The sequence below is a fragment of the Salvelinus sp. IW2-2015 genome, unplaced genomic scaffold (assembly GCF_002910315.2).
Source record: "Salvelinus sp. IW2-2015 unplaced genomic scaffold, ASM291031v2 Un_scaffold1716, whole genome shotgun sequence".
Lineage (NCBI taxonomy): Eukaryota > Metazoa > Chordata > Actinopteri > Salmoniformes > Salmonidae > Salvelinus > Salvelinus sp. IW2-2015.
Genome location: NW_019943104.1, coordinates 152,812 through 163,689, shown reverse-complemented (window position 1 = coordinate 163,689; position 10,878 = coordinate 152,812). Strand labels below are relative to the sequence as shown.

Sequence of the window (10,878 nt, the reverse complement as noted above, 5' to 3'; positions counted from 1 at the left end):
TAAATGCTTACTTACAAGCCCTTAACCAACAATGCAGTTCAAGAAAGAGTTAAGAAAATATATACTAAACTAAAGTAAAAATAGTAAAATTAAAATAGAAGTAACAAAATAAAAGTAACAATGACGAGGCTATGTACAGGGGGTCCAGGTTTGTCGAGTTATTTTGTACATGTAGGTAGGGGTAAAGCGATAATTAACAGTGAGTAACAGCAGTGTAAAAACAAAGGGGGGGGGGGGGTCCGGGTGGCCATACGATTAATTGTTCAGCAGTCTTATGGCTTGAGGGTAGAAGCTGTTAAGGAGCCTTTTGGTCCTAGACTTGACACTCCGGTAAAGCTTGCCGTGCGGTAGCAGAGAGAATAGTCTATGACCTGGGTGACACGCGTCTTGTGTCCTGATCATGTCAACTTTCTGATTGTGCTCACATTTTCAGACTGGTGTAGATGATTAAAAGACATATTGTGAACGGATTTTGATCAGATCTTTTAAGTGTAAACAGACAAGATCAGGACAATATCAGGATTAAGGACGCATGTTAGCGGCAAGTATAAAGAGAGCTTAAAAATCAGGGACTCAATCTAAAAGTTATTTCTCTCACTCTCTCTTTCTCTCTCTCACTCTTTCTCTCTCTCTCTCTCTCTCTCTCTCTCTCGTGATTCTCATTCTATTGTTTGCAATAGCTTTTCCAAGATGGTGTTTGTGAATTTTGCAGAGCCTTAGCTAAGGATCAGGGTTTCTTGTGTCATTGACTGGTGTGTTCTTGCAAATCTCACGGTTGCTTTATTTGAAGTCTGCTATCAATTAGTCACGACAAATAGTAGCCTGCACTCTGCTCCGAGACACTGACACAGCTGTTGGGATGTCAGAGGTATAAATCACTGCAGTGAACCCAATGGAGGAGGAGGGAGGTTGAGAGGTTGGAGGTCTTTGTGGAGCAAGAGGCTAAAGAAGTGGAAGGAGACCTTGTTGATTTGAAGTCACAGGGCCATGCTGTTGAAATATAGGAATAGTCTTCACGTGGTATTGGGATATTGTACCCTAATGCCGTGCCCTGGTTAAGTTTGAATCTGTTCCGTATCTCTCTATCTTTCCATGAGCTCTAAACTTTAGACTATCAAGAGAGACATTTCCAAGGACGGTTCCATGTGTTGGTTTCAGCAGGCAGAGACTAGACACATAGACACACAAACTCAGTGCTCACACTTGCTCCTATCTAGGATCACTTTGAATGAGATTGCAGATGGATCAGAGTGCAGCAGAGCCTCCTATGGTTAAAAGAAGGATCCCTGGTGTTAGACAGGGTACATGGAAAGTACATTTCTCGCCAGTAAACGGTCCAGGCAGGTTGGGGGTCCGGGTCCAAGTCCATCTCCTCTCCTCCTCCCCCCACCTGCCCTGTCAGTGACTAATTAGAATTTGCTGTGCTCAGCCCCTCGTGCTCTGGGCCCAGGCCTCCCCAAATGGCTCCCCTGAGGCTCCCTCCGGCAGGAAGATGTCACAGAGGCACAGGAAGGAAAAACACGCACAGCTGACCTCTTGGAACTACTCTCTGTGCGGCAGGCCTTGGGTCAGCAGCAGTCTTGACATCATCCGGCAGTGGGACCCAGATGTACGGCTCCCTGCGGTAATGCCTGAATGAATGAAAAAGTGTGTTTTCAAACCAACAAATTCAGCAGGCTTTTCCAGGGATGACAGGGAGAAATTGATGATAACCCATAAGACGGAACAGGAGAAAAGCATAGGCAGCAGAATAAGAAAGTCCACTGTGGATGTGGTTTAATTTGTATGAAAAACGGGCAAGGATGTACCTGCCTTGGGGACCTACAGGGGAAGTTTTATATTGTATTTTGTGTTGGGGGGGTCGGAAGCTTGTATCTCCCCACTGCCCCCCCAAAATATTTCCTACAGGAAGACTTTCAGCAGGGGTGAAATGGAGCTAGACAGCACTTCCACCTCCTCTCACTTTGACAACTGAGATGAAAAATGGCCTGCATATGTGTTCTATTGTTTGTGAAGGAGAGGGAAAAAACTGTAGAAAAGCAAACTCAGTCACTTTCAGCAACATCTTTTTCAGTGATTTTACTGTAAGAAGTGATATTTTTGCAGCTGATCTGTATAGATATAACTTATGTCAACTCAAACACTTTACTCATCATGCATAACTACAGTGGAATCTCCACAAAAGCAAGGGGCAAAGAAAACTTGGCTAAAACCAGACACAGCTTTCTCCTATTGGTGGAGCTTGGGTTCCAGCGTGTCATATGATCGTCAGTTAATCAACCTTTCTATGAAAGTTGATATGGCAGCAGTTTAGTGAAAAGGGACAGAATTGCATGGGTGGCACACATCATAGGGCTGGAATGGAGAGCTTTTACCTAACACTCATGAAGAGAGCAATTTTCATCATACTTATGAACTAGGACTGAAGGACTGAAGGAGAACTGAGGAGGACATCGGAATACAGAGCATGCAATCAGGTACTATTATCATAAGGATGCACAATCAGGTGGATAAAGAGAGTTACCCCCCAAACAATGGTGTGTTATCAGTTCTGGTGAATACCATTATCCAGATGTAGGATCTTAATTTGAGCCAGGTTGCTACAGCAGTAAAATAATCCTGCAGCAACAGGAAATGTGAATTATTATGTGGATTATAATTAATGGTCATTTTTTTGTAAGGGTTGATACATTTTACGTTAGGGCAAATCAAGTCTGACATGGAAATTATGAACTTTAGAAGGATTTTTAAAGGCTTCTAAAAAATTTGAAGCCTTTTTAAACCTTGAATACACACAAATTTGCATTTCCTGCAATGCAGGAAAATTCTCAGCAACAACAGAGTGGTCAAATTAAGATCTGTAGGAGTCCAGTATATTAAAAACTAAAATAACTTTTTGTGTATGGACCACTCTGATATATAATCATCTCTCCCCCACAAGAAAAACTAAAACATTTCATCCAGAAAAGTGTAGGAAGTGCAGGGTTATTTCAACACCATAAGGGAGCTCTGCCCCAATTCCCTGCCATGTGCTTACCTCCAGACATGTGTAGTCCAGAGGGCCTTGCTAAAGAGCTCTAGCTGAAAAAACAGTGTGCAGGGCTAATATTTTAATCACATCCTCTCCAAGCAGGCCCGCAGCGTGAAATAAACACTATTTCACAATATTTCAAATACCCATTGACAGGGGAGATGTCCCTTTGCTCAACCTGAATGTCAGAGATATTAATGGCTGTCGGACATGCGTTTTGGCTCTCCCATTCAGAGATTTGGATGTACCCCCTTCACTTCTAATCTTTTACGACTAACTTTTCCGGAGAAGAAGGAGGAATTCTGTCTGACCATGCAGATTAGGTTTTGCAGGAGATGGGCTGCCTGAATAACAGGTCATGTCTGTAGCAGTACCCTCCCATGAGCATATGCACACAGGAATCATTGTTTTAATTTGCTGCTGAGCTTGGCAGGTGGGGTTGTAGTGTGTGTGTGTGTGTGTGTGTGTGTGTGTGTGTGTGTGTGTGTGTGTGTGTTGTTTGAGAGGGTGGAGGGGAAAAGCAGAGGAATTCCCAGAGAAGGTTATTGCGGAACAATACAGGCTATCCTAGTGTTGCTTTACTCTGGCACGGGTTGCTGTGACCCACCCTCAGTATCCAGGCCCAGAGGCAGAGGTGACAAGTTGGCAACAGCCACTCCAAGACAATGCTTTCTTGTAAAAACAATCGCACAATGTGAGACAGGCTTGTGCGTGCTCACACTGACCTGTTCAAAATATGAAGCAATTTAATCATCATCAAATTATGAACTATTATGAAAGGGGCAGTTTCTTTTCCATGTCAGCGAAACGATGAGTGGGTGAGTTGGGAGTAGAACTTGGCTTAGACCATGATGATGATGTCATACTGTCTGCCACACAAGTAACATGGTTGGAGTATTTCATGAAACAATTTGTATCTTCTAATGTGAAAATGTAGTAAAAGTTTTGCATGAGCTGCAAGAAATGTGTGTCAGACAATGTTAACATGTCTTGTAAGACCAGGATGGTGTGTGTGTGTGTCACATGGGAAAGTGTCCCAGCTGGCTTAGGTGCTAGGCCTGCTGGAGACCTAGAGAGGAACCATTGGCTTATTTCATTGCAGCACAAAGGCAAACACTCAGAGGATATCCTCAATCAGGGGCCAGAGAGTGAGCAATGAACAACCTCGTTGACAGAAACATGGAGCCCTACACTTGCAGCTGGGCACCCTAACAACCTTGGGGATTTACTGTAGTTTGCAACACTCTGGAAGTAGTACAGTACAGAATATGGAGGATCAGGTTAAAATTTTCCACCCCCCAAAAAGCACAGACACAGTCACTCCTTCTGGAAATTTAGCAATGACTGTTTTTAGACTATATGCAACTTACTACATCGATATTTGTAAAATCTTTGGGAATTCTCCTTTGCAGCAGTTGAGAGGATGTCCTCTGTTTTGCACACACTGAAATATTGTATCAGTTGCAGCACATTCCACAGCACTTGAATAAGATGCGTCCTACTGACCATAACATCAGAACACCTGGACGTTGGCATGGTCCGACGAGGGAAAGATTATTTTGACAGTGTTACTAGCCTCATCATCAAAATAATTGGGAATATATTTGTTAGACCAAGTGGATTGGAATATTCCATTCCACTTTATAGCAGTACATTTTCTCAAGGCATTGAGCAATATGAAAGCAATTATAACATGACATAACTTTTAAATGATTTAAATCACAAAGAGCCCAATTCTGACTCAGGAAATGATGCCTTTCCTACGCACTTCTCGGTAGTTGGTATTCAGACTTACCTTATGAAGGTGCATAAAGGGCTTTGCAGGTACGGTTCCCTTGTGCGCGCTGAATATGTAATTGTAATGTAATTCAACCTCTGAAATCCCCCCCACTTCCTGGCCAACAGATTTTTTTCATGAAGTTTTCATTCAATAGGGTTTTCAATACATTTATCTTAAGCCAATACGTTGTACCTTTCAGTTTCAGAATTTTGTTGACAGACTCAATAGAATTTATCGAGAGAACAGGTTCAGAATATTAGGTATCAATGACAAAAATCCATCTAAATATATGCATATTGTCTCTGTTTAAGCACCAATTGGTAGGTTAATGTAATGAGTATGATGGGAGACAGAGAGCTGGTTTCAAGCGCGGGGTGCAACAGGTGTTTATTTAGTAAAGGACCACAGGAGAAGGCAGGTAGCAGGGTCCAGGGACAGGCAGAAGGTCATACACAGGGAATCCAAAAAGGTAACAGTACAGGCAGGGAAAAAGGCTAATAACTTAGTCCGGGAGATCAGGCAAGGGGTTGATGACAGGAAATCTGATAGGCARAAGTACAGTCAGGGAATAGGTAAAAAAACATTGTTAGTGAGAACAGCCAAAAACTATGATACACAGGAGGACTAATATGTAAATGAACAGCAGTCCGAATAGACTGTGTATCAAAACAAACAATACCTCACAATGAGGGGGTGCAATGAACTGAACTAAATACTGTCTGTAAATGACATACAGGTGTGTGAGCGGGTGATCAGTATTCAGGTGATTGGGATCTGGAGAGTGAGCTGCGTTCAGGGGATCTATGTGTTTGAGAGTGTGAGCTGGAAAGTGGGCTGGAAAGTGAGCTGCGTTCAGGGGATCTATGTGTTAAAAAATACTCTGATCTCTGATTAGGGTTAGGATGGTATTCATGAATCATTAAAAAAATGCTTTGGACAGCCTTTATGCACGAAATAAAGAAAACAGTGGTTTGGTTAATTCTGAAAATTGCCACATTCAGTTCTTTAACCCATGGTAATGTTGGAAGATTAGTGTATATACATTTCATAGGGAGAATAGTGTACAATAGTAGGCTATACCCTTGTCTATTGCCTGTACTAACCATAGAACTATGTGATGACACAACCAAGTATTGAGCCATGCATCGGGTTCAAACTGTTACAGATTACTAATTTACCTACTTCTCTTCAATAACTCTTACCAAGTTGTAAATTACAGTGCATGGAGAATGGTGTGATGTGTATAGAAAAAAAATAAGTACATGCTTTTTCCACTTGGAACCGGAAGGTTCGCTACACCTTATTCAGGGTTTCCTCGCATGTAAAGGTGGTGGAATTATTAGGGAAATAAGTAATGGTCAGAATACGGCGTATCAGTAGACACACCTCCGCCACACCTTTATTTATTCCATCTCCACCTAAAACGAATAGTGGGTGAATAGCATACTATTCTCATGCTTAAATTCAAGGTCAGAATACGCATAAGAAGAAAAGTTTACATTCCTTTTACACATGCTTAACTCTAGTAGGAATCAGCCTTAAAATCCGAATGAACCTATCCAGCATTAAGCCATCATCTCCAAGATCACCACTTCTTACAAATGTGTAAACACTTGTAAACTTGTAAACACAGCTGCCATGACCAGCTTTCAATAGGAAGCGGCAAAGCTTCCGTTGATCTTATTTGGTCCTCAGCAGCAGCTTGCTACACCTCCCTCCCTCCCTGTTGCTCATTGTGTCAGCATCTCCTGAAGAAGGCATTGTTTAATCCAGATGGTTGGAATCCAAAGACCTCACTCTTCCCTTTTCCATAAAGTCAGTCTCCTAATAATAACTCATATATCTCACTACCTCTTTCATTAACAAGAGTGACACATACCAAAAAGGAGAAACAATGGGGAGGTCCTCTGGATGAAAACAACAGGATGAGACAGTCTCTTACTGTATGTGTTTGAAGTGAACCTGTTGACTACTCTGTATCATGATGACTCCTGAGTGGAGGGAGTTGGGTTGCTTAGCTTGCTTTCTTGCTGGTATATCAAAGCAAGTAATAAATCCATAGTCTGTATATTAAGTATTGCAAAAAGCATTGAATTGAATTGAATCAAACACCATTTACACATAACTGCCACATGATGGCATGATATAGCAACTTTTCTCTTTGGCTCTGTCTTTGTGTGTTTTTGTGTGTGTGTGTGTGTGTTTAAATCGAAAGAAGAGCTTCATCTTCTCTAAAATGTCACAGATTCCCATGCATGCACGCACGGGAATCTGTGACATTTTCGAGAAGAGGAAGCTCTTCTTTCGATTTAAACAGCTCTTCTTTGGAAATAAAAACCAAAAATATAGGCCATAACCTAACCTTAACCTACCTCTCACAACTTCCCACTACCTTTTTACAATTGTATGATTACCTGCTACTGTAGAGCAGGTCTTCAAGTCATAACTTCTACTGAAGATGCATAAGAGATATCACTATGCTGATTTGGGTTGGGGTAAGTGTGAATTTGCTACATTATTATCATATCGATGGTTTTGACAATGCCCTCATTAAACACAGGCCTAGAAGGTTGGAAGGTTATTTGCGTCAGAATGTACAATTAAATAGAATTTTCACATGTGGGACATAATTGTGAAATAAAAATGTTACAGTTCAAAACAAACTCACTTGCTTCACACTAGGATTTAAAAGTTGTCTTCTATGTGTTTATTTTGTATTTGTTTGTTACAGCAGTGTATGTGATGGTCAGTTTAGCCCTATCTGATAGTCTACTAATAATCCAAGCAGACTGCAATGAAGATGTCTCTATGAAGTGTGAAGCTGTCCAGGATAAGAGCTATCGATCTGTTACATGGTATAAGGTAGGCTACAGTATGCCATGATAGGTACTGTATTAGTAGCTTATCATCAGTGAATATCTCTATTTCAAAGACAGTCATTTGGGTATTCGTTGATGATGTGAGCAGGTTATTAGTTCATCTTTTAAATAAAAACATGTATACAATTTTGTACTGTAATGGCAAATATAATTTTTTATTTGTTTTAACTAGTGTCACATATTACATATTAAATACAGTATTGTTATTAAGTTAGAGCATTTATTTTCACTGAGAGAAGGCTTAAACAACTCCCTCCTGTATGAGACATTAAATCTACTCACTGGGCACAGACGTCAGTTCAACTTTTAGTTTTGATTTACATTTGGTTGAGTTGTCAACTAAGGTGAATTCAACTTGAAATCAACAAAAAATGTGTTGAAATGACGTGGAAACAACGTTGATTGAACCAGTTTTTGCCCAGTGGGTAATTTGGATCCATTCCTCTGATGTAACAGAATAGATCAATATAAATACATTATTTTTTTCTCTATATTTAGTTGAACAACCAGACTGGTATTATCAGAAGAAGTAACGGTGAGAAGCCATATCCCTTTAGATTTCCCCGACCTGCTAGGTTTGGACCAATGGACAGTCTAGTTCTTCCCAGAGTCAGGCCTGAGGATGCAGGGACATACCAGTGTCTCCTCAGGGCCAACATAGGACAGACCAACAGAGATTCAAAGGTCACCCTCAATGTATCTACAGGTAAACTGTTACACGCTATTCTGGTTTGACTTAGAGCAGGATATGGAAATTGATAGTACTATAACCTAGGTTACAATGAGGGTTGATTCATTGATTGTTTGGATACATTGCTTTAATCACCATAAAAGCCACTGGGCCAGGCAAAAATCCAGGTTGCATGGGACAGTACAGGCCAGAGAATAACTCATGAAAGTGAGCATACTGTATCTTTCCTGGTCTTCTTAACTCTTATCATATATCCACAGATTGTGTGATCCATACTACAGTGGCAGTGACAGCATGGCAGAACGTGACTCATACTACCCCAATGTGTCCCATACAATTGGTTGAGGTCTCTGTCATATGGACTTCATGTGGATTCTTGATACTGGGCTTTGTCAAAATCGCTCTGTGTCTAATCTCTATTGGGGTAAATCAATATTCTTCACATCCAAATACATTTTCTGTATAGCCTTTATTAGCCCTATTTGGTTTCATGGTAGTAGAATATATAGCTGTTAGGCTACATTACTGGATATTCTCAAATATTACCTCCTCAAATGTACCATAGGTACATTGACATAAACTAGTGAGTGTGGAGGCATCTTACTTTAATAATGTTGGTCATGACAGACAACTATCAAAACTCCATAAAGGCAGGGGTTTTAAAGGCCCAGTGCAGTCAAAATTCTGTTTTTTCTGTATTTTATAACATATTGTACAACAGCTGATGAAGCTAACACTGTAAAACTATGAAAACATTTAATCAGTGTTATTTCCTGATGGTTTATGGTTTAAAATACAATCTACACAGGACCTTCTAATCAGCAGGTTTGCATGGATGGGAGTTTTGGCTTTCCATGGTGACATCACCATTCTGTAAATTGGTTAATAGACCAATAACAAAGAGAGTTCCAAACCTCTCTGCCAACAACAGCTCGTTTTAAATGTTCCCCTCCCCACTCAGACCACTTCCAGACAGCCCTAGCAAAATTGTTGCTTGAGAAATATTTTTTTGCAAAAAAACAAACATATTTTTTCCTATTTTAATGGAAAGTATGGTACTTAATTGCTACCCATAAATAATTTGATATTGATATAAAAACTTCTGCATTGGGTCTTTATATTGTAGGTGAGATGATTCAATAGACAGGAGATCCACTCTGTGAGGTGACATTTACTCTCAAAGCGGCACCTCTCAGCAGCTGCCACCACATCCTCTTGTTTTTCTCCAAAGTGCGAACATTATATTCACATATTTTTTTTCTCAACAGGTTATTCGAAACATCAAGACGAGTCATAGCAGGAGAAAAAAACAACAACAGTGGTAAAGAAAATCGTGGTAAAAAACCCACGTTCTGAGCGCAGCGGTTTCAAGAACTGCTGGATTTTAGGTCTCTGGAAACATTTGTTAAGCTGCGTTAACACATACAGACCAATTCTGATTTTTTCCCCGAACACATCAGATCTTTTCACATCAGATATTTTTCAGCACTGATTGAATTGGTCAAAAATATTGGGCTACCTGTGTAAACGCAGCCCTAGAGAGTTCACTAGGTCACCTGGTTAAAAGTTTACATTTGTGACAGATGCAATCACTTAAAGTAAAACCTTACAATGTAATGAAAGGTGTAAATATCTGCTTCAAATACAGTTCTGCTTTGTTTTGCTAAAATCTTGCAATAATACCCTGAGCAGCTTTCCAGCAAATGCAGTTCTGTATACTTATTGTTGACCCTACTTATCACAGACTACCTTATCGATTTTATTCTGCCAATACCGGAGTTGATGAGTGAAGATGCATTGTTTTGATTTTCCTTCCAACCACTTTGTGAAAACTTTGATGCTGATGAGGTATGATTCATGTCCAGAATAGCCAGTAGCCCCTGCTGATTGTGCCTTATTGAGTAAACTCAACGCTGTTCAAACAGCAGGATGCTGTGAGGACAACTTAGGGCAGGGGTTCTCAAACTTTTTTGGTCCACAACCTAATTTTGATATGTGAAAAATCTTGCAACCCCAACCATGTGAAAAATTATGTAAAATTATGTAATTAACAGCCAATGTTTACTTTTTTACTTGGGGCTCTGGCAGTCAATTGAAAAACATTCTAACAGTATTTCTGATTGTCTTCTCAAATCACCATCACATACTTTTAATGTGGGGCTATGACAGTCAATTGCAAGTTAGTCTGACATAATGTATCTTATCTCACCACCACTAATGACGTGGGTGTGCTTGATGCATGTCGAGTCGGAGCTTCTCAAAGTCAGGGGGCGAGATCGACAGTGCGCACCACATCTCTGCTGTTACATCCAACCTGGATCAATATTTGGTTTTAATGCAGACGAGAGCACTGAAACCAGCTTCACACACATATTAGGTGGCGAAGACTAGCCTACCATGAGTTTTATGGTGCTTTCAAGACAACTGGGAACTCAGAAAAGTACGAGGTCAAATCATGACGTCAGTGATTGAGCTCTAGAAAATCGTAATTCCCAGT

The 10,878-nt window shown here is 40.5% G+C and overlaps 1 long non-coding RNA gene across 2 annotated transcripts; it reads left to right on the top strand.

The window, feature by feature from the left end:
- The first annotated feature begins 7,161 nt into the window (after positions 1 to 7,161).
- On the top strand, positions 7,162 to 10,085 carry LOC139024628 (uncharacterized). 2 transcript variants are annotated; one of them, XR_011475967.1, is made up of 5 exons: positions 7,162 to 7,306; positions 7,546 to 7,673; positions 8,189 to 8,396; positions 8,642 to 8,805; positions 9,650 to 10,085. It is a non-coding gene; the product is annotated as an uncharacterized lncRNA (long non-coding RNA). The 2 variants fall into 2 exon arrangements; XR_011475966.1 differs by having other exon boundaries at positions 7,543 to 7,673.
- Positions 10,086 to 10,878: the final 793 nt, after the last annotated feature.